Source organism: Salmo trutta, chromosome 1 (genome assembly GCF_901001165.1).
Source record: "Salmo trutta chromosome 1, fSalTru1.1, whole genome shotgun sequence".
Lineage (NCBI taxonomy): Eukaryota > Metazoa > Chordata > Actinopteri > Salmoniformes > Salmonidae > Salmo > Salmo trutta.
The window spans coordinates 81,114,004-81,120,273 of record NC_042957.1 but is presented as its reverse complement, the minus strand read 5'-3'; positions in this window follow the sequence as shown (position 1 = coordinate 81,120,273).

Genomic DNA, 6,270 nt, shown 5'->3' with positions numbered 1-6,270 from the left:
GTATGAGGGCCCGACGTCCACAGGTGGGGGTTGTGCTTACAGCCCAACACCGTGCAGGACGTTTGGCATTTGCCAGAGAACACCAAGATTGGCAAATTCGCCACTGGCGCCCTGTGCTCTTCACAGATGAAGCAGGTTCACACTGAGCACATGTGACAGACGTGACAGAGTCTGGAGATGCCGTGGAGAACGTTCTGCTGCCTGCAACATCCTCCAGCATGACCGGTTTGGTGGTGGGTCAGTCATGGTGTGGGGTGGCATTTCTTTGGGGGGCCAGAGGTAGCCTGACTGCCATTAGGTACCGAGATGAGATCCTCAGACCCCTTGTGAGACCATATGCTGGTGCGGTTGGCCCTGGGTTCCTCCTAATGCAAGACAATGCTAGACCTCATGTGGCTGGAGTGTGTCAGCAGTTCCTGCAAGAGGAAGGCATTGATGCTATGGTCTGGCCCGCCCGTTCCCCAGACCTGAATCCAATTGAGCACATCTGGGACATCATGTCTCGCTCCATCCACCAAAGCCACGTTGCACCACAGACTGTCCAGGAGTTGGCGGATGCTTTAGTCCAGGTCTGGGAGGAGATCCCTCAGGAGACCATCCGCCACCTCATCAGGAGCATGCCCAGGCGTTGTAGGGAGGTCATACAGGCACGTGGAGGCCACACACACTACTGCGCCTCATTTTGACTTGTTTTAAGGACATTACATCAAAGTTGGATCAGCCTGTAGTGTGGTTTTCCACTTTAATTTTGAGTGTGACTCCAAATCCAGACCGCCATGGGTTGATAAATTGGATTTCCATTGATTATTTTTGTGTGATTTTGTTGTCAGCACATTCAACTATGTAAAGAAAAAAGTATTTAATAAGATTATTTCATTCATTCAGATCTAGGATGTGTTATTTTAGTGTTCCCTTTATTTTTTTTGAGCAGTGTATTTTTCTATTGATATACACTGAGTGAACAAAACATTAGGAACACCCTCCTAATATTGAGTTGCACCCCCTTTTACCCTGAGAACAGTCTGTTTGTCAGGGCATTGGACTCTACAAGGTGTTGAAAGCGTTCCATAGGGATGGATGCTGGCCCATGTTGACTCCAATGCTTCCCACAGTTGTGTCCAATTGGCTGGATGTCCTTTGGGTGGTGGACCATTCTTGGTAAACACAGGAAACTGTTGAGCATGAAAACCCAGCAGCGTTGCAGTTCTTGACACAAACCAGTGCGCCTGGCACCTAGTACCATACCCCGTTCAAAGGCACTTAAATATTTTGTCTTGCCCATTTACCCTCTGAATGGCACACATACACAATCCATGTCTCAATGCTTAAAAATCCTTCTTAAACCTGTTTGCTCCTCTTCATCTACACCAGGGTTCCCCAACTGGCGGCCCGCGGCTGGCTTTATTTGGCCCCCAAAGTTGAGCAAAATTATTATTTTTTTAAGCTAGAGAAAAAAAAGTGTAATTTTCATTGTTGTACATAAAATACTGTGAAAGAACACCAGGAAATGAGCTCCAAGTGATTTGAATTGAATAAATATGTTCAGGTATTCCCATGCATTATAGAGAGACGTGATTGTGTACAAATGTAAGCAAGGTTTGAAATGATAATTTTTTTGTCAAACATATCGGTTTGGGCTTCTTGCGGTGAATTTGCAGTCTACAAATGATTTGTAATTATGTTCCTGCCCCTCGACTATCCACTCAAGAACAAAATAGCAATTAATAATAAATCGACCGGCGGCTAAATCTAGTGGATGATCTGGACTGATTGAAGTGGATTTAACAGGTTACATCAATAAAGGATCATAGCTTTCACCTGGTCAGTCTGTCATGTTTCAGCTGGTCAGTCAGTCATGTTTCAGTTGGTCAGTCTGCCATGTTTCAGCTGGTCAGTCTGTCATGTTTCACCTGGTCAGTCTGTCATGTTTCACCTGGTCAGTCTGTCATGTTTCACCTGGTCAGTCTGTCATGTTTCACCTGGTCAGTCTGCCATGTTTCACCTGGTCAGTCTGCCATGTTTCAGCTGGTCAGTCTGCCATGTTTCAGCTGGTCAGTCTGTCATGTTTCACCTGGTCAGTCTGTCATGTTTCACCTGGTCAGTCTGTCATGTTTCACCTGGTCAGTCTGTCATGTTTCACCTGGTCAGTCTGCCATGTTTCAGCTGGTCAGTCTGCCATGTTTCAGCTGGTCAGTCTGCCATGTTTCACCTGGTCAGTCAGTCATGTTTCAGCTGGTCAGTCTGCCATGTTTCAGCTGGTCAGTCTGCCATGTTTCAGCTGGTCAGTCAGTCATGTTTCAGCTGGTCAGTCTGCCATGTTTCAGCTGGTCAGTCTGGCATGTTTCAGCTGGTCAGTCTGCCATGTTTCAGCTGGTCAGTCTGTCATGTTTCACCTGGTCAGTCTGTCATGTTTCACCTGGTCAGTCTGTCATGTTTCACCTGGTCAGTCTGTCATGTTTCACCTGGTCAGTCTGCCATGTTTCAGCTGGTCAGTCTGCCATGTTTCAGCTGGTCAGTCTGCCATGTTTCACCTGGTCAGTCAGTCATGTTTCAGCTGGTCAGTCTGCCATGTTTCAGCTGGTCAGTCTGCCATGTTTCAGCTGGTCAGTCTGTCATGTTTCACCTGGTCAGTCTGTCATGTTTCACCTGGTCAGTCTGCCATGTTTCAGCTGGTCAGTCTGCCATGTTTCAGCTGGTCAGTCTGCCATGTTTCAGCTGGTCAGTCTGCCATGTTTCACCTGGTCAGTCAGTCATGTTTCAGCTGGTCAGTCTGCCATGTTTCAGCTGGTCAGTCTGCCATGTTTCAGCTGGTCAGTCAGTCATGTTTCAGCTGGTCAGTCTGCCATGTTTCAGCTGGTCAGTCTGCCATGTTTCACCTGGTCAGTCTGCCATGTTTCACCTGGTCAGTCAGTCATGTTTCAGCTGGTCAGTCTGCCATGTTTCAGCTGGTCAGTCTGCCATGTTTCAGCTGGTCAGTCTGCCATGTTTCACCTGGTCAGTCTGCCATGTTTCAGCTGGTCAGTCAGTCTGTCATGGAGAGTGTTTTGTACACAGCCTATACCCATTGATTCCTGAGTAATATAACGTATAAATCCATCATGAGCTCCAACTGAATAATTATTTCAACGGTGTAACTCCAGAAGGACCTAAAATACAGGGTTGTTTTAACTCGTTTGTAAACAAGCCAAGGGCTAGATTCAATCTGTAGAGCTGAAGATCCGCGCTACAGCGCATTTGAAATTTGAAGGCAATGTTAAAATCAATGTTCCCGTGTTTGTGGAAACTGCATTCACCGGTAAACGCTTACAGCTCCATCGGAAATTACCTTTCAATTTCAACCGCGGAATAGCAAACCAACACTGCATAGCCTCAAATCGTGGAACTAGATTCAATCAGATCGCCCCTTTCAATGGCAATATTTTCTCGTTCGCGGAGACGGCACTAACTGTACACGCCACATATGTCAGTAATTGGAAAATGACCTTTAAAATGCTGCATTGTCCAAATCCCTGATGGGCTTGAATCTTGGCCGAGGTTAAAACGACCATTCTGATCTCATGGATGGTTCTAGCATTGAAAGCTCCGTTTATGAATTTCAACATGTCTAATGTCAGAGTGGTTACATTTCTCCAGACCCATCACTCAGCTGTTTACCAAAACAGTGGCGGGGTTTCCACTTTGTTGTTGTTTGAACTGCAGATTGTAATTCACCTTAGCCAACATCCTCAACATTTAACTTGAATGCGATCTCCATAAACATCACAAAAAAATTGCCTTTAAATGTCAAGTGCAGTCTGCTTGTCGACAATGTGCCTTTGTCAGTTTATTCATGGATTTGATCAAACAGAAAAGACAGATTAATAGTCTTTCAATAACAATGTTAAAATCAGACATGGTTAGTGAACAATGAACCTTCACAAAACAAAAACAAGTGTCCTTTTGAGATATAATACCACTCAGGACACTGTCTGCGATCATAGATCAACAGGGTTGAGATATAATACCACTCAGGACACTGTCTGCTATCATAGATCAACAGGGTTGAGATAAGTGTCCTGAGTGGTATTCTGTCTTCTATCATAGATGAACAGGGACTCCTGGTGCCAAGACACTGACTGACTGCTCTCTATGAAAACAACTGACTTTCTACCATGTTCTACAAGTTCAGTCAATTTTTAAAGCAGTTGCAGCAGAACGGTTTCTCTCCAGAGTGAACTCCCTGGTGGAGTTTCAGATAACCTGACAACGTTTCTCTCCAGAGTGAACTCCCTGGTGGAGTTTCAGATAACCTGACAACGTTTCTCTCCAGAGTGAACTCCCTGGTGGAGTTTCAGATAACCTGACAACGTTTCTCTCCAGAGTGAACTCCCTGGTGGAGTTTCAGATAACCTGACAACGTTTCTCTCCAGAGTGAACTCCCTGGTGGAGTTTCAGATAACCTGACAACGTTTCTCTCCAGAGTGAACTCCCTGGTGGAGTTTCAGATAACCTGACAACGTTTCTCTCCAGAGTGAACTCCCTGGTGGAGTTTCAGATAACCTGACAACGTTTCTCTCCAGAGTGAACTCCCTGGTGGAGTTTCAGATAACCTGACAACGTTTCTCTCCAGAGTGAACTCCCTGGTGGAGTTTCAGATAAACTGCACATCACTATTGCGTTGTCAGGTTGCGAACGATTCTTTTTCTTTGTGAACGACTCTCTTTCTTTGTGAACGACTCTTTTTACGGACTCGTTTTTCTGAGTGACTTGTTCATTGTAGTTGTTCGTTTGACCTGCTGGCCGCATTGAGTCCTACTATAGGATTGACACACGCTCCTCCTCCTCCGGCTCAGCGGCTCCAGAGACGTGCTCTGACCAACAGCTGTCTGTCATATAGCCAGGCAGGGAAAAGATAAGCCTGCAGAGAGCGCAGTGAACAAAAAGACGTGTTTAGATCTGATAACTGAACGCATGGTGCAAGAATTAATACAATTATCATTTACCTTTATTTAATTAGGCAAGTCAGTTAAGAACAAATTCATATTTACAATGATGGCCTAGGAACAGTGGGTAAACTGCCTTGTTCAGGGGCAGAATGACAGATTATTACCTTGTCACTCGGGGATTCGACCTTGCAATCTTTCGGTTACTAGTCCAACGCTCTAACCACTAGGCTACCTGCCGCCCCTCTAACCACTAGGCTACCTGCCGCCCCTCTAACCACTAGGCTACCTGCCGCCCCTCTAACCACTAGGCTACCTGCCGCCCCTCTAACCACTAGGCTACCTGCCTCTAACCACTAGGCTACCTGCCGCCCCTCTGACCACTAGGCTACCTGCCGCCCCTCTGACCACTAGGCTACCTGCCGCCCCTCTGACCACTAGGCTACCTGCCGCCCCTCTGACCACTAGGCTACCTGCCGCCCCTCTAACCACTAGGCTACCTGCCGCCCCTCTAACCACTAGGCTACCTGCCGCCCCTCTAACCACTAGGCTACCTGCCGCCCCTCTAACCACTAAACTACCTGCCGCCCCTCTAACCACTAGGCTACCTGCCGCCCCTCTGACCACTAGGCTACCTGCCGCCCCTCTGACCACTAGGCTACCTGCCGCCCCTCTGACCACTAGGCTACCTGCCGCCCCTCTGACCACTAGGCTACCTGCCGCCCCTCTGACCACTAGGCTACCTGCCGCCCCTCTGACCACTAGGCTACCTGCCGCCCCTCTGACCACTAGGCTACCTGCCGCCCCTCTGACCACTAGGCTACCTGCCGCCCCTCTAACCACTAGGCTACCTGCCGCCCCTAATTCATTAATAATTGAATGTTATGATGATACACTGCCTCTGCTCAACAAACTGGAACACAAATCGTTTGGGGGTGCTGCAGTGTGTGAATTATATTGTGCATATTACCCTCACAGCAGTCAAGCCTCTGTAATGACTCTTGACGGAATGCCTTGGCAATCTGGTCAGGCCGTACCTAGTCCTCCTTCCTAGTCAGGCCGTACCTAGTCCTCCTTCCTAGTCAGGCCGTACCTAGTCCTCCTTCCTGGTCAGGCCGTACCTAGACCTCCATCCTAGTCAGGCCGTACCTAGTCCTCCTTCCTAGTCAGGCCGTACCTAGTCCTCCTTCCTAGTCAGGCCGTACCTAGTCCTCCTTCCTCGTCAGGCCGTACCTAGTCCTCCTTCCTAGTCAGGCCGTACCTAGTCCCTCCTTCCTAGTCAGGCCGTACCTAGTCCTCCTTCCTAGTCAGGCCGTACCTAGTCCTCCTTCCTAGTCAGGCCGTACCT